Source organism: Zootoca vivipara, chromosome 14 (assembly GCF_965207765.1).
Source record: "Zootoca vivipara chromosome 14, rZooViv2.hap1.1, whole genome shotgun sequence".
NCBI classification, from domain to species: Eukaryota; Metazoa; Chordata; class Lepidosauria; order Squamata; family Lacertidae; genus Zootoca; species Zootoca vivipara.
The window spans coordinates 25,991,328-26,009,678 of record NC_142597.1 but is presented as its reverse complement, the minus strand read 5'-3'; the positions used below and the strand labels follow the sequence as shown (position 1 = coordinate 26,009,678).

General features: G+C 43.3%; 1 protein-coding gene and 1 long non-coding RNA gene across 6 annotated transcripts in view; one reads left to right on the top strand and one right to left on the bottom strand.

Moving 5' to 3' along the window:
• OPCML (opioid binding protein/cell adhesion molecule like) overlaps nucleotides 1-18,351 on the bottom strand; it is a 775,348-nt gene that overhangs the window by 626,232 nt on the left and 130,765 nt on the right. The gene's annotated exons all lie outside the window — the stretch shown is intronic.
• Nucleotides 11,413-17,893, top strand: LOC132591189 (uncharacterized). The gene is made up of 3 exons (XR_009556810.2): nucleotides 11,413-11,493; nucleotides 15,828-16,011; nucleotides 17,713-17,893. It is a non-coding gene; the product is annotated as an uncharacterized LOC132591189 (long non-coding RNA).

Genomic DNA, 18,351 nt, shown 5'->3' with positions numbered 1-18,351 from the left:
GGGAATGTGCTCATCCTGCCCCCCCCCTTTTTGCTGAAACCTTTAAGAAGCCAGACAGCAGAAGTCCAGCAAAGAAATAGGCACTCTCCTCTCTCCATAATTTAATACCACTCATCTTGTATTCCTGCAAATGAAGAGGTGCTGACAGAAGAAAGGTGGGCCTGCAAAACCTGTGGCCCACTAAGCTACAATCAGCCCAGCCACAATATATGGAGGGTCTCCGGGGGGGGGGGGTCTTCAAAAGGTTCCACTGGTTTGCTTCCTGCTCAGGACTGCAAAAAATGAAGAGATTATCAAGCACCTAGAAGACTAAGGTGTATGGTAGCAGGCTGCATCTAGCTTGGCGGATTGTAAATTGTATTGGCCTATGAGCTAGCAATAGACTAACAGTTTTACTCTCATTGTGGCTTCAGTTTCTGAAGTGCCTCTTTGCAGACATATTGTGTAGAATTTGTAACTTTGCCTTGATCTTAGATATTGGTTGACAGAATCAGTTGTTTAAATGCTTACATAGACAATGAATTCCCATATAGTAACTTCAATATCTGTGGGACGTGGGTGGCGCTGTGGGTTAAACCACAGAGCCTAGGGCTTGCTGATCAGAAGGTCGGCGGTTCGAATCCCCGTGACGGGGTGAGCTCCCGTTGCTCGGTCCAAGCTAGCAGTTCGAAAGCACGTCAAAATGCAAGTAGATAAATAGGTACTGCTACAACGGGAAGGTAAACAGTGTTTCCGTGTGCTGCTCTGGTTCGCCAGAAGCGGCTTTGTCATGCTGGCCACATGACCCAGAAGCTGTACGCTGGCTCCCTCGGCCAATGATGTGAGATGAGCGCCCCCAGAGTCGGCCACGACTGGACTTAATGGTCAGGGGTCCCTTTACATTTACCTTTAACCTCAATGTCTAAAGGGCAACATCGTGAGCAGAAGAAAGCTATTACAGAATTTGTGCTGGGCTATGCAATTCAGCTGGTTTGTGCTGTTTGTGCTGTATTGATTTGAAATACACAGATACCCTACATCCCACTCCTTACAGGCCAGATTCTGGACATAAAATTTCAGCACAAATGTAAAGGTGCCACAGCACATCTGTAAGAATCTCTGACTAGGGCTTTAGCAAGTCACCTGCAGATGGGCGCTTATCCCAATGAATTCCAGGTTAGGAATAATTGGGAAACAGACTGGAAATATGGCAAACTGGCAACATCATAATGCCACTATAGAAATCAATGTTGGGTCTACACTTGGAATACTGTGTACAATTCTGGTCACTGCATCACAAAAAAGGGTATTGTAGAGTTGGGAAATGGTGTAGAAAAGGGCAACCGAAGTTATCAACGGGATGCAATAGTTCCAATACGTGAAAAGATCACAGCATTTTGTGGGGCAGGAGAGGCTAGTACGGAGATTAAAGAGGACATGATACAGATGCATAAAACTATGCAATGTAGAGCAAGTAGATGTTGCAGGATTCAGAATAGACAAAAGGAAGTACTTTTCCACATGAAGCGTAGTTATGGCCACCAACTCAGACGGCTTTAAAAATGAATTGGACAAATTCCTTGTACATAAGGGTATCAACAGCTATGTTTAACTTTCACTGTCAGAGGTAGTATGCCTCTGAATGCCAGTTCCTGGGAATCAGAAGTGGGTCAAGTGCTATTGCACTCAGATCCTTCTCATGGACATCCCATAGTCACTTGGTTGGCCTCTCTGAGAGCAGGACTATGATATTCCTTTGGTCTGATCCAGTGGTGCTCTTGTAACATTCCAGAATTGTATTTCAGCCATTAAAAATCTCTTGCTACCTTAACGTAATAAATAGCTACTTAGCATTCATTTACATAGTGCTCTTTTAGCACTCAGAGCACTTCATAAACATTATGGCAACAACCTTGAAAGATAGATAAACATTAAAGGCACAGGCAATGGATGAAAGATAATTGCAGTCCTAAGGCGACCTAGTGAGTGAGGCAAGATTCAAACCAGGGAGTCTTGGTTTGCAGCTAAGACTTTTCACCATCTTACTGCACAAGCTCCCCCTAAAGTTGGTGCATGGCAATCTGGAGATCTGAGAGATTGCAAAGAAGCCTAGGGGAGAAGGGAATCTGTTAGATGTTCAGACCATGCTCTACACTAGAGCTAGTTGGGAACATAATTACCTTGTCCCCTGTTTTCCGTTGGGGAAAAGAAACTGATGGAGATAAACAATGCTGGTACCTCACAGAACTCCAAGCCCCCACAGGAGTCCAGTTCTGAAGCATGCAGCCAACACTCTCCAAAGTACAGTACCAGTTCAATAGCTTTTCTATAATACCCTCTGCATGATGCAGAGCCTATCTGTGTCACTTCCCCTTTCTCTCTCTGCCTGTGTTTTCCCAGCTGTAAAGCACATTACATGCCAGCTACCTAACAGGGCTATTGAGAAGCTTAATGATTGACTGATGCTTTTAAAACTATTTTGGATGAAAGGTGTTGTGTAGGTACAATGAATTATTGTTTGGCATGAACAGCTCTCACGTGCATGGTGCTGGGAATCCAAGCTGTCTGCCCCTCAACACAACTGTCAGCTCTGGACTGATTGCAAAATCTTTATTATTAGTAACGAGGTAAGAAGCCAAGTGAATGCAGCTTGATTTTGGAGCCCTGGCTGCCAGTGAGAGAGATACGGGGTGGAGAAGCTAACATCTTTTTAAACCAGTAATAATCAGAGCAAATTTTCTGTGGAAATCACTGAGCACAAATGAGTAAGAGAAGCCATGGGATCAGCCATTAGAATAGAAGCCTGGCTTTAAAGTCTGTTCCTCTCACATATATACTGATACTAATACTAATACTGATTTGTATCACCTCCTTCGTATCTCGTCATAAACACATCCCAGTTCTGCACACATTACCCCTCTAATACCATGGACATCCATCAGAGATTTAGCTGCACACCTAATCAATTCTTCACTTTAAAAAGTGTTTGACAGCAGATCCTTTCCCATGGTTGTAAGTGGAATAATTGTGTGGCGATACCTGGATCCCTCCCAGAGTAAATAAAGACACTGGACAAATTGCATAAGGTTAATGGGCATTAAAAGGCCACAACTTTATTGATTACGGATGTAGAGAGGTATTGGCTTAGGCATTGGATCTAACCGTCTATATCCGACTCCAGCCCGTTCTGCTGGCAGTCTGTGAAGGGTTAACCACCGTTGGGTGAGTCCTGCGATGCACATCAACTAGGACTCACCCTGGGGCCACTGCTAGGGGGCGTGCCTTTTGGCCCTCACCTACCACTGCTTCAGACTTGGCCACGCCCCGGACTCCCTTCAGCATTTTGGGGGAGGTGATGGCAGCAACCTCCCCCCCCACACACACACCTGTAACCTTTCAGAGATAATCCAATGCCTACCGCCAAAAAACCAAAGTTGTGACGAGTTGCTATGAGGTAGCCAAAAACCACCAGGCCACAGCCAGTTTGCCAAGTGGGAAAATTCCTACCAGGCCCCTCAACGGTGACCAACCGAGGTCCATAGCAATGTCAAAAAAGAAGGGCCCTGCCTAAAGGGAGGGTGGGCGGGAAAAACGAAGCGGCTGGGGGTCAGGAAAGAGACTGAATCCCAGCTGCGTGCTCGCTTAAATTAGCGAGCCACACACCCCTGGAGCGTCCCAATTGGACACGCCAAGGGAGCGCCGCGTCTGGGAGCCAGCCAATGGGCTAAGAGAATGGCAGCCATTCTCCCAGCACATGCTCGGGCTCGTGGCCCGCCCACAATATCATCTCCTTCTACGTCGGAAGTGACTCTCTGGAATGATAGTAGCAAGAACAGGTTAAGTCACTTTTTACTGAGTCATAGAATCATGGAATTGCTGAGTTTTAAGAGACTGGATCATCTAGTTCAGGCACAGGCCTGTTTGGGGCTAACCACTGGTTCTGTTAGCTAGGGATGATGGGAACTGTAGTCCCAAACATCTGGAGGGCCTAAGTTTGCTATGCCTGATCTAGTTCAACCCCCCACAATGCAGGGATAGTCTCATGTGTATGTGTGAATTGCACATATGGTGGGGAGGGGGGTCAAAGAATCCACCGGTTATTTGGCTTGGCTCAATATGCCTTCCTTAGTTAACTCCAGTGAAGATGGCTGCATGTGCTGTTTGATTATACTGCCTTTCTAGGAGCAACAGAATGGATTTCTTTTCCCATTCTGAAGATGTGGCAGAGAGCAGCACTTCAAAGCATTGGGTGTTGGTCCATTTGGGAAAATGAGGAACTGTCCTACCAGCCTCAGCCTGCCCACTGCCAGGACTCCTCACCAAGAAAGTGCTCTTGGTTTCTTATACTTAACAATCAGGTGAGCAGGTGGCACTTGCTAACCGTTTTTTCCTCCTCCCTCTTGTACAGGGTTAACCCTGTAGATAGAACGATAGAGACAAAACTAGAATTAGTTAACTCTGTCTGTCAACAGCTCTGTGCCACTTGCTGCTGTTCTCCCTGCCTTCTGCCCTATGAATCCCAATGAGCACCAGCTGCTTCACATTTGAATACCACCTGGGGTACAATCCACCGAGAGTGTCTATGGTGCATACCCCATTGAAATGAAATGAAATGCCACAAAAGTACAGCTGTGCTTACATAGCCCTTCCTCTCTTGAGTGGGGCATGCACAAGAGAGGTTTCCATGTATATTAGCTCATAGGCTGCTAGTACAACATGTGTTCTGCAATAGCTATTTATTGGCAGGTGACGACTTGGGAATGTGAAAACATGAAGTAGCTGTCCATAGTGCTGAACACAACCCTACTGATTCCAAACACAGCCTACCTTGCTTATACAACTCCATGTGGAGTCTTTGGTACACATCTATTTATCCTCAAATCATCATAAGGGGGGCTCCAATTTGGTGCTTTATTTATTTATTTGCTGTATGTTGGGGTTAGGTTGGTGCTTGAGTTGGATGTGCTCCTGAAAAGAGGGCTTTGTTGCTGTGTTGGAAGGAATAAAATGAGGGTGGGTGGGGGGAACACAGAAGGGAGGGGAAAGAGGAGGAGGATGCTGTTGGGCTCCAACTCCCATCCACACCAGCTGGCCAGGAATGATGGGAGTAGTAGTAGAATAACATCTGGAGGGCCACAAATTCCATCCCCCTGGGCTACAATAATAAAGAATCTGGCATTGCGGACCCCAAATCAGAAGGATAATTAAGCCTATCATGTAATTTAGTCTTACAACCTAAATGACAGGGCCATTTACTACAGCCCTGTGAAAAGTTCTGCAGAGGAAGGTGTAAGGTGTTTTAAAAAAATGTATACTTAAAAATAAATTGGATATGTTTGGCAAATTTATTACATCTACTACTGGAAAACAACCCCCACCCTCCAGATGACTCCCCAACTACAGAGACAGCTTGGATGCTGATTACTTCTTAACTCCCATGGATCAGAAATCCAGATTATTGTGGACTAAAGAGTGTTCCACTAAAATGTCACTCATTAAGTTATGGAAATTCTAAGAGAGGCTGAGGAATATTAGCATAACACATTAATTACCAGTGACAAGCTACCCAAGAGACACCAGAAATATTTGTCCATAAGCATCCCTTGTGCAATCCATGGGATACTCATTTCATTTGCTGGGCAAAACGTTTTCCCTTGATATGATGGGAGGGTCAATAACATGGAGACCTGTCAAGAGTTCTGGGCCATTCCCAAGTGGAACAAGATGGAAAAGTGGTTTTAGTTGTTCCTTGAGCTCAAAGTTTCCTTCAGTCCTTTGTGGCTTGGTGCCACCAGGCTGCATTTAACTAGCTGGTTTGGGGTTCTTAACACTCTGATTCAGTTTTGATCTGGACTTCCATGCTCCAGCCTACACCCCATTTCCTCAAAGGAGCAATTTCTTGGTTGTCACAGGTTTGCTAGCTTGAAAAGTCATGCAGCAGGTTCAGCCTTTACTGTCCTTGTATCCTTCTCCATCTAATCAAACTGAAGATTTAAGCCAGGGGTGGGGAACATCAGGCCTAGGGGCCAAATGCAGCCTTCCAGACCTCTCCTATCTGACCCTTAGGACTCTCCCCAAGCCACATCCCTTTTCAGACAAGACCTATCACCAATCCTTCAAAGTGTGTGTGTGTGTGTGTGTGTGTGTGTGTGTACAAACATGTACACAAACAAACATCTACAGCAAGGAGGGCATATTCTCTTCCATTTAGAATCAGATATTTGCAATAGACTCAGCCATGACAGGGAACAAGCCTCCATGTACCGGGACAGTATACCTCTAAAAGTCAGAGGGTAGGGAGAAGCTCTATATAATGTTGGCCCACTTACAATAAGAGATGCGTCAGAAATCTTGGTTTACTGTTTACATAAATTCAGTTGATTAAATAATTTACTTAATAAAACCCAGTTGATTAAGATTTTTTTAGCTGAGTGACAACCCTAATTCTCTTATCCATCTTTATTAAGCAGCCTGCTCAGAAGATAAGCAGCCACTTTATTAAAACACCACACAGACACACACACAAAAAAACCCCCAACAAACTTGGTCTCTTGAGTGGCTTCTGCATCAAACAGTTGTCTGTCACTGTATTTTAAGACCTGACATTACGCAGCAGGCAGTGAAAACTGGATACTCATTAACTTTGCCAAAGAAACAGGAGCAGCCACTATAAAAAGGTAGTGAAACAAATCTAACATTGGGTATGTGTCATTTAGGGAGCTGCAAAGTTTTGATGATTTCCCCTCACTGTTTGGTCCCCCCCTTCCTCCTCCACCTCCTCCTCTCCCCCTACTTTTGCTTCAGTTATATTTTTATATCATGGAGATGGGAAGAAGCAGCCACTCTTGAAAGGCCTGTTTCATAGAATTCAATTGATAATCCTCATTCTTTCTTGCGTCTCTGTCACTTAATAGAAAGCACACAGAAGATGAATATTTGATCTCAATCCATCCTGAGTTTTCCCTTTGATCATCCTCTCAGACTCTCTGCTGTTCTTCCAATGGAGACACTTCTTAAATAAGCAAGTCAGATGAGAGAGAGAGAGAGAGAGAGAGAGAGAGAGAGAGAGAGAGAGAGAGAGAGAGAGAGAGAGAGAGAGAGAGAGATGAGAGAGAGAAATGAGAGAGAGAGTTAAGGGGCTGGGTGTTTGGATCCAGGCCCAAATTAAGACAAGATTTTACAAACCAACAACTGAGGGAGAATTGTTCCCACTTCACAGAAATTCTGAGACCTACAAAGCAGACTTTGCATTAACTTCATCGGAGGATAGTGTGTTCTGTGACTGTTTCAAAGGAAGTCTAACAAATTGGCACCTCTCAACTTAGAATTGCCTGAGGGGGAGGGAGAATGCCAGAGTCTGGGGGCAACCAATGTCCTCACACATGTACATAGGAACAATGGAAGCTGCCCAACATCAAATCAGACCAATGGACCATCTTGCTTGGAACTGTTTACTCAATGACTGGCAGTAGCTCTCCAGGGTTTCAGATATAAAATCTTTCCAACCCTGCTTGGAGATGCTTCAACCTGGGAGCTTCTGCATATAAAGCAGGTGATTTCACTGAGCTACATCCCTTCCCCAAGCTATGTCCTTTCTCACAAGGCCCCAATGAGCACTCAAAGACATCCCCTGGATCCCAACCTACTTCTCATTGCCAGAAAGCTTCAAGGCACAAAGGGAGGGGAGCATTACTTTGGCTCAGGAGGCTTCATGGGGAAGAGTGGCATAGCCAGGACACTCCTTGGCTTCCATTTAGAGTGGGCTGGCCACTGAAAGGCTTGGATCACTGAGATCCCCCCACCCCTTTTCAGCATGACCTGGTCTACTGTTATCAACTGTTTTCAGTGTCTCAGTTGCGTCAATGACATTGCAGTGGATACTCAGGTTATGTTATATTTGGGTAACGTAACTTTCGGGTTGCGAACGCGACAAACCCAGAAGTGTATATTTCTGGTTTCGTTGTGTGCACATGCACAGAAATGTTCTATCGTGCCACGCGTGTGCTCAGAAGCAGTGCCTGATGTTGCAGACTTTTCAGGGTACGTAAGGACCACCGGAACGAATTAAGTTCGTATCCAGAGGGTCCACTGTATTGGTTTAACTTTCCTTAACTTCTTCTTCTTCTTTAAAGTAGGCCGCCACAGAACAGTTTGAGATATAGTAGAATAAAAGAAGGACTAAATAAGGGCTGTTGAAGCTATGAGTTTTCATCCCTCATAGTTGTGCCTCTCCTTTGCTACAAGTTTCAGCCAGACACCAATATCTGGTACAGCGGGCGCTTGGATAGCGAACGTGATCAGTGCGGGAGGCACGTTCACAACCTGCAGCATTCACAACCGCACGTGTGGGTCGCAATTCAGTGCTTCTGCGCAGCACAAAACACGATTTAGTGCTTCTGCACATGTGCAAGCACCGAAACCCGGAAGTAACCCGTTTGGGTCCTTCCGGGTTCAGAACGGGACACATCCTAAAAAGACACAACCTGAAGTGTCTGTAACCCAAGATATGACTGTATTCACATGGAACAGTGCCACATACTATGGGTTGCATTACTGTTGCCTAAACAACATTCATTGTAAACAGCTATTCCTAGAACAAATAATTCCCCCATCCCTTTCCTGGTGTTAAACAGTTTCCCCCCCTCTCCAACAAGCAATGGAGTTTATTATTACCTCCACCGCGGAACCATCAGCGGCAGCTGGCTGCAATGCTAATGTGCCGTGATTCCACAGCTTGGCGTAATGGACATTGCAGCTTGAAAATTAACACTGCATCTGCTTCTCGCCGCAGACGCCAGAGCGAGTGGGCTGTAATTTCATCTCCAATCCCCCAAATAATGTTTGTTGTCATGCTGTAATCTTGGCAATCAGGGTAACAGCTGAACAGATCGTTTCGTCTGAAATATTTGCTAAACACATGAAGACCTTGAAACCACACCTCAGCGTGTGTGCATTGTGAAACAGCGGCATTACAGGCTGTAGCAAATGAGAATGAGATTCCACAATAAACAAGGGGAGGGTTGCTCCCACCAAGTTATTAAAGACAGCAAACCCCCTCCCCCCCAATGCTTCTATGCCTCCTACCAGCAGGGAAAAGTTCAGGCCCCTTTGGAGGTTTGATTAGCACAAATGCTGCATCACCGTGAAAGCAATATCCTTTTTCCTGGAAATTAACTAAAATGCATATGCAGGGGCATTATTATTTTTTAAACAGAACTTTAATAACTGCAGGAGTCAATTGGCCAAATCGTCTCCAGATTGATTAACTGGTGAATCCCCTGCTAACCAGCCTATCACTTCCGCTCATCTAGCTGTAAATAGCCTGAACCACAACAAAAATAAATTGGAATTGCAGCTGCTACCCGAGGAGGTGAAATCAAATTGAGGGTGGGGAGGGAAGCGTTTAGTTTATGAAAAAGTATAAGCCACAGAGCCGAAACTCAGTTTCCAATTCTGCCACAGATATACACTATACCCCTTAGCAAATAATTGTTGCCAGTGGTCTCAGGCAAATCCCTGATCTGGGTGTCATTCTCATAGCTGCCAAGTTATCCCTTTTTTAAAGGGATTTTCCCTTATGCTGAATAGGCTTCCTCGCGAGAAAAGGGAAAACTTGGCAGCTATGGTCATTCTTGCTAACTTGTAAAGATTCCCAAAAGAGAAATTTAGGCTAACTTGTCTGACATTGGTATCTTCACTGGAAGCTGTGCTTCGGGTGCCCCTGCTTTCTAAGGCTTATGTGGAGGCTTCAAGTGACAGGGCCTTTTCTATAGTGATGCCCCAACTATGATGCCCTCCCAACAGGCATTATTTTCTTTTCGAAAACAAGAGTCCTTTATCCTCTTGCTTATTTGGCAAAAAGATAAACAGATTTACTTCAATCTTCACTATGTAACTCTTCCCTCTTTCTCAGGGGTAGGTGCTCTGACCTCTATAGCACTTAGATCTTCCTTCAACACTCATCCACTCCAGTTTTAGAAGGACATTTGTGGTAGAGGATAAATGAGGCTGGTTTGCTATTTAGTGCTTTCATGAACCTGAGATGATCTCTGCTGTTTTGCAGAAGCAATACCCCACCCAAGAGAATTTCAATGGAAGTTTCACTCCTCTTTGAAAATTCTCAAATGCAAGACTTTTTCCCCCAGCCGGAACTCAGTTCTGGCACCTCTCAGGTGGGTGCCATTGCCATTATAAGAGAACAAGGGAGGTGTTTGTAGTGAGCTCCAGCACCTACATTTTCTAGAAAAAGAGCACTTCTCAAATGTAATTTCTTTTCTCATTGATTGATGGAGAAGTTTGAGTGGGGGATTCAGGATAAACTTTGAGAACAACACTGTTTTGTACTTGTAGATGATTGGCTCTAAAGAATGTCCAGATGGCAGCTTCCTTTAGTCTGAGCTAAGCAATGAAAAACTCTGTCGTACTGTCAGAAAGAAAAATATCACCTACTGGGTACCATTGCACACACTTGAGATCTAAGTGTAACTAAGGTTGATTCAATTCAGTTCATATTGAAATGCAAATCACACCCATCCTTTAAAAATTGCACTTCTCTGAATTTTGCAATGCAAAGAATTATATACCCCAGCAAAGAATTATATACCCCACAAAGCATGTGGCAGAGTAAAGTTGCATAGAAACACATGCATTAGTGAAAACAACATACAAACATGCATTATACCAGGGGGAATTTGTTTGCAAATATGTGTATATGAATCAAAACTGCATATAGACATATTTTTATAGGAGAAATTTATAAATTTTCATGAGCATTTAACAAAAAAACCCAACAACCCACAAATCAATAGATTTGTCCATTTCTTCATGCAACAAAATGTTAGGGCAGGGAGCCAGCAGAGTCTGACTTACATCACAAGTGACACAAGCAATATTATAAACAAAAACTTGACAGGAGCATGTGGTATTTCACAAAAAACCGAAGCGGGTTAATGCTTTCCTACTAAGTTTTTTTTATTTGCTGGAACTCCGCCCTCATCACCAAACCTTTTTCCTTCTCCCATGTAGTTTTGTGTAGGTAAACATACAGTTCTGCATAGGGAGCTTGCTGGGCGGGGGACTAATAGAAGGAGAAGAATCAAGTACACATACACTGTCACTTCTCCATGTAAACATGCCTGTCAAGAGAGGAAAAGAAAATTCCAGCCCATTAGAGCACTGTGTAGATTTGTCTGCAATGTGTAAGCATTGTAGGCCGATAGAAGAAATGAATCATAGCCAGGGGGAGCCAATGTGTGTGTGTTTAATCCTTTCTCGAATATTACTATAAGACTCCACAGTCACCTAGTGAGTTTGATTAGAAGATTCAAGAGGACAGCTTCTCCATCACATATGGAATCCACTGCCACAAGGTGCCATCATGGCCAGTAGCTCAAATTACTTTAAGAAGGATTAAGCAGGCTAACAGAGTGCACATTTGTCTATCAGCTGCTGCTAGACACGGAAGCTAAGTGGAATCTTCCAGCTCAGAGACTGTGCGCTGGGGAGCAGGAACGGGTGAGGGGGTTGTTGCATTAGGGATTTCTGAAAGGCATCTTGTTGGCCACTGTGTGGATCGTGATGTTGGACTAGACAGGCCTTTGATCTGATCTGCAGCATTTTTATGCTGAAGAAAGTTTACAGCTGTTGGTGGGGAAAATTCTAGCTATAACTCTAGTGGGTGCTATAACAATAATGTTCATGTTTAATATAAAACAAAAACCCTGCTTCTTTTAGGTATTTTCACCCAATTTGCTAATTAGTCATCAGATGCTGGGTACTGGGAAAACTGAGCAGACTTCAGCTCAAATCAAACAGTCCATAAGTGGTGCATTTACTAGTGGAAATCAGCTTCAAAGTCTTCCCTTCCACTTAGATTTTAAGCAGCTCTACAAAAGAGCATTGATTTTGGGGGTTAAATTGACTGATTTTATTCATAGCTTGCTCATGTGGCCTGCTCAAAATGACAAATTGTTGAAGATTGCAAGCTGTGGATTGGTTCAGATATAGCAAAATCCTGTTCTTCCTCCTCTTTGGTTTTGTTCTCCCTTTCTCCTTCTCTCTATCTCTCACTCTCTTTTTTGTTCTAAATATTTTTGCACTCATAATTGCTATTATTTTGTCTCTGCCTGGCCAGGAAAGGTATTTTCACAGCATGGGATCTTCTCTTTTCAGGGCAAGCACTGTATTTTCATATCAATTACATCAGAAGCAGAAATCTAAAATTTCTGTGTCTCCTTTGGGCTCCTGCATAGTAAATAGTCTTTATTTTTTCTTTGCACATTGTATGTTTATGCAGATTGCCTGTTGACTCCAATTTAGCTGACAGATATAATAATAAACATATGCATCAAGTACTAAGTACTCATGTTAAGGATCAGGTTAGAGTCCTCAGGTGCACTATGGTGGCAGCTGTTACGAAAAGTACTGTATGAATGCACTTTAAATATATCTCATGCCAGGAATGTTTAAATCTATTATGCAATGTCTCCTTGTCTTGGCTTCCCATGCAATGAAGCACTTGGGCACCAGCTGTGTTGTTAAGTGCCTTTGTGAACAAAGAATGGTTCCTCTCCCCTTTGATCTTTCCATCTTACCCCTTGTAGTAGGCAAAATTGCAACAACAGCAAAGGGGGATAGTTAGATTCTGTTCCCAGCCCCACTGCTTCTTCTGTGGGGCTTCAGTAACACATCTCCTTGTGAATCAGGAAGTCTATAAATGTCCACTTATTTAGATATGCCGCTGCTCATAGGGTTAGGACAGTGTTTCTCAACCAGTGTGCCTCCAGATGTTTTGGGACTACAACTCCCATCATTCCTGACCACTGGTCCTGCTAGCTAGGGATGATGGGAGTTGTAGTCCCAAAACATCTGGAGGCACACTGGTTGAGAAACACTGGGTTAGGATATCTTCAAAATGTTACCCTGAAGTTGAAAGAATTGCATTGGCTTCCACTGAAACTACTGGGTGAAGCTCCAAGTGTTGGTTTTTTTGTGTATGAAGCCCTGTAATACAGCTTTGGACCACAGTATCTGAAAGATTGTCTCACCCTCTATATAGCCCTCCCTATGAGGGCCTCCTGAAGGCATCACCTTATCATAAATTCATAGAACTGTAACCAGCAAAATTAGCTAAAATGTATAGGATGAGTAATAAAATGTGCTGGAAATGTAATGAGAAGGAGGGAGAGTTTTATCATATGTGGTGGAAGTGCGAAAAAGTTAAAAGATTTTGGGAAATGATATATAATGAACTGAAAAAGATTCTTCAGTATACCTTTCCCAAAAAACCTGAGGCATTTTTATTAGGACTTATTGGACAAGAGATTGCAAACGAGGACCATATAATATTCTTGTATGCGACAACCGCGGCTAGGACTTTGCTAGCCCGAAAATGGAAAACTCAGGATTTACCGATCATTGAAGAGTGGCAGACAAAAATGTGGAATTAGCAAGACTGACTAGCAGGATCTGAAACCAGGGGGAAACAAGGTTCCAAAAAGATTGGAGTAAATTTGTGGACTATATGGAAAAAAACTGTAGAAGTTTAAAGATACTTGCAGGACTGAAATAAATCCTACGAATTGACTTTAAATGGAAGGAACAAAGGAACTGCGAGATAAGAGTTGGAAAGAAAACCAAATGAGGGGAGGGAGGGAAGTCAAGTTCGGCAGAGCATTGGGAATGAGAGATATGGAAATAATTGTTAAAAAGAGAAAAATTGTGTGTTTTGTTTTTTGAATGTTTTGTTTTGTGTAATGTGTTTAATGTGTTTAATTGGAAAATCTAATAAATTATTCTTTAAAAAAAATCATAGAACTGTAGAGTTGGAAGGGAACCCAAGGATCATCTCGTCCAACCCCCTGCAATGCAGGAATCTCAGCTAAAGCATCCACCACAGATGGCCATCCAACCTCTGTTTAAAAACCTCCAAGGAAGGAGAGTCTGTCACCTCTCGTGGGAGTCTGTTCCACTGCTGAACAGATCTTACTGTCAGAAAGTTTTTTTTTTCTGAATGTTTAGTAGGAATATATTTTCTTGCAACCTGAAGCCATTGGTTTGAGTCCTACCCTCCAGAGCTGGAGAAAACAAGCTTGCTCCCTCCTCCATGTGACAGCTCTTAAGATATTTGAAGATGGCTATCATATCTCAGTCTCCTCTTTTCCAGGCTAAGCATACCCAGCTCCACTTAGTTTCCAGACCCTTGATCATCTTGGCTGCTCCCCTCTGCACACGTTCCAGCTTGTCAACATCCTTCTTAAATTGTGGTGCCCAGAGGTCTTTTATGCACAATATAGGAATTGGGTCTTTAGTGTTGTGTCTATTTCCCTTTGGAATACCCTCCCCTCGAATATTAGACAGGCACAGTCTCTCGTCTTTTGAGCACCTAATGAAGACCCTCTGCTTTCAACAAGTTTTGCTAAAAATAATGTATGGCTGCTTTAATGTGATCTGTCAGCCGCACTCCCTCAGAAAGTAGTGGACTCTCTTTCGTTGAAGGTTTTTAAGCAGAGGTTGGATGGCCACTTGTCATGGTTACTTTAAATCAGTTGAAGTGGTTGTTGTTGAAGGTGGTTCTGGTCGTGTCAGCGTAGCAATGAAGGAAAATTTCATTTCGTCTGCATTTTTTAAAAAAGCAAACCGACCTAATTTACACCTTCTGGGCTGATATATGGATTAGAGCATAAATATCCTTCAGATTTCACACTTCCCTGAACTTTGCCATATAGTTCTCAGGCAAAATAAATTTAGAAATGCATACGTTGTGTTAAAAGTACAGATTTAAAGTAAGTATTTTGTGATGAAATGTGTATTTTAACATTTGCTGTGGCTCAGTAATTAGAGCACCTGGAGAAATGGGTGGAAGTGACTTATGAATGAATACATGAGAAATTGACACAACTTATGGGAAATTGGCAGAGAGAAGAAATGGACGAATTTCCCCAATTCCTAGCCATGAGCCAAGTAGCTGTTGGGCCTGGTTGTACCAATGGAGATGGGGGGGGGGGCTTGCTGACTCATCTTTGACTCTGGAAGAAACACTGAATGAACATGAATAGCATTTACCTACTCCCTTGCTAAATCATTTATATTATTTTGGCGCAGAATGCACTCAGTCGCAGAACCACTCAGTCACATGACTTCTTCCTGTGAACTATTTACCTGCTTGGGATTTAAACTGAACCAAATGTGAACAGCCACAGATCCATCATATCACTTTGCTGGGGACTGCATGGCCTCCATCATGCCCAAAGAAATCAGGCGTGTTGCCTCTAATGTCAGGGGCTCTAATGATATTAATTGGTACACAGACCCTATTTTCATTTACCCAGTGGCAGGCCTAAGCGTTGATAATTGATAGATTGGCAGAATGATGGCTTTGATGATTTGCAAATTAAAGCCTTATCCTGCCCAGGCCTGAGAACCTTCCCATAAGATGCAAGAAGTTCTGCTAGCCCACATTTTACTGTGCAGACTAGAAGTGCTCAGTGCCTTTTAGGATTGGACCACAGCACGCACAAACACATGCTCTCACTCTCTCATCCCCGTGGCTATGCCAATCTGTTTCTATTAATATGGGTTTAATTGTGTTGGTTTTTCTTTTTTGCATTTCATTTGCAAGTAACAAAAATATAATTACAACCAACAAATTGCTGCCCCTCAGGGAGTTTCGTTGATTTCATCCACCCCCACAGGGTTTGCAATGTGCACTTCAAAAACATGGAAGAACAAAAAAAAAAGTAAAGAGACAGAATAAAAAGGGAGGGGAACTGCAGCCTCCACAAACAAGAAATAAGAGACTGCTGGAAAGTGGCCAGTGTCCATTCTACTATAACAAATTCTTATCTCAGACAACAGGTGATATGGGGCGGCCAGGTTCACACATAACCACAGACTTTGGTTTAATGTGACACAAGCAGCATGCTGGTGTTTGGAGGAAACCAACCATGAACCTGGGTTTGGATGACCTGACAAGCTGAACTCCTGGTGGTTTTGTCTGTGGTGCAGCAGCAGCAAGTATGAGGAAGGAATTTCGTAAGTACTTTTTCAGCAATTCACTGGTTCACATTAAACCATTGTTTGTTTTAAACCAGGGATGGGGAACCTATGGCATTCCAGATATTACTGGAGTACAACTCTCATTAACCCTGTTTGGTGGCCAGAGAGTTGGAGTCCAGCAACATCTGGAGGCTACAGGTCTAGCTAATCAAGGTTGTAAGAAATTAAAGAATGAAAGCCATGTATGTACTGTGAACTATCCTTAAGCAATAATGTGATCACTGCTTTAGTGATTCGAACTGGATAACCAGGTTAATCAGAACCCAGGTTCAAACCAATCATTTTAATTTTTTTCAAATTGGCATGTTAAAAATGTAGGCTAAATTACTGCATGTAGAGCCAAATGTATATAGAAGTCATCATGCAAGTGTCTACTTCACAATATTCAATCTATGTACCACTTGCAACCCACATGTTTCACATGCTGATATGGTTAAATAAACTAGGACACCTTAGGGTTCCCACTTGGTGGAATCACAACCTTTGGTTTTCACCCCAAAGGAAGTCACACTAGATGTTTCAGCCCAGAGAAATGTCTTCTGTGAAAGAAATATTCCCAATGGTGTATCTACAGGATCTCATCCCTATTGTGATTACTAGTAGTACAGGAAGGTTGGGGCAAGTGATCCAGCTGCAGATCTGGGCAGGAATGCAAAATGGGTGCCAAATGTCATGCTATGCAGTAAGAGGAACAAAAATAATATCAAATTATGTTACCAGTATTTTTCTTCCCAGGTTGGACTAATGGATTAGAACATGTTTTTGAAGTGTGCAAGCTGGACAGAGTACATAGTGCAGCTTCTCGTTGACCTTGAGTCTGCAGCCTAACACAGCAAAGCACAATCAACAACTGAATACTGCTACTGGGGAAGGGGGCAATCAGAAACAGGGACTCTCCCTAGACTATTTTAAACCAGAAAACCACGATAAGAATTCCAAATTAAAATGGAGCCATAAATTCAGTAACCGGAGCTCTTCTCAATGTGAGGTATCACTGAGGCCTGTGTGAATAAACAAGTTTTCAGAAGATTCCAAAAACTGAACAAGTTGGAGGTCACCATGATTCTGGGAGATGATGGTTCCGTGTACCAAGTGCCTTTCTACTAGTTGCTGCCAGATGTATTTCTTCAAGCTGCAATAAAACCTTATCAGCCACTCTTTAAAGTTGTCAGTCCAGAAACAATTTATTCTCTGGTGGGGCAATGGGGAGAATGGGGAGAATTGGCAGCCTGCCCTAGGTATAAACAAGTGTAACCAGTGACCCATCTGTTCTCAAAATGGCCCAAGGGCCTGAGTGCAATGGAGTGTCCCCCATGTGAATTCCCAGCAACTGGTATCAGAGACATAGTGCATCTGACAGTGGAGAGATAATGCAGCCTCCATGGCTAGTAGCCACTGATAACCTTATCCTCTGTATTATGGCACCAATGAAAATATTCAGCAGAGAGACCCCTAGGCAACAGTGCTGGGCATCCCCAGTACACAAATATTTCAGGCTGCATCATTTCCCACAGTTGCAGAAAGCAAAAAGAGAGGCATTAGCAAACACATTAGCTTAGGGACCGCACAACCCATTTAGCACATGGAACTGTAAGTACAGCCACACTCTATTTGCTCCTCTTGTCTTCCCTCTGTAGGAGCTCCCAAGTGAGTGTTTTTATTTTTTATATTTTTCAGCCACAGAGTCATGCTGGAAGTAATTAAATACAAGGAGCCTCCCACTGTCATCTTAGCAGCTCTGCTTTGCCAGCCTGGTTTCAGCAGACCATGAAAAGAAAGCAGTTCTCTCTCTCTCTCTCTCTTTATCTTAATCATTCTGATTTCTGGATTTATTTATTTTTCCTCATTAAAAGTTGAAATGAAAACCTGCTTGGTCCTTTCTTGGCTCTTTACTCCCACATTATCTTCCCAGTTTGCTTCCCCGCCACCCCCCAGCAATTGGCCTCTGCTTGTTTCTCCAAGCCATGGTTTTGTTTCTCTAGAAAAAGTCCTGAATCTCTGGGGATCCAGATCCACCTCCTCTCCTTCATCTACTGAACTGAGACCGAAAGGCAGCTGTGTGCTGAAGAACCCCTTTTGCGTGCAATAGCTCTCCTGCCATGCCCACTCCTGCAATGTCGACTCAACACGCAAACTGTAATTAAAACAGACTTTTGTAAAGATACCTTAAGCCTCCAGGGACAGTAAAATAGGATTCAGAAACTGCCTGTAATCAACCCTTTAAGTGGTGATGCCTTCCCTCTTTCCATTGCCAATCTAGAAATGAAAGAAATGTGCAGCAAAGTGGTGAAGGCTGGCCCATTAGGGTGAAAGAAG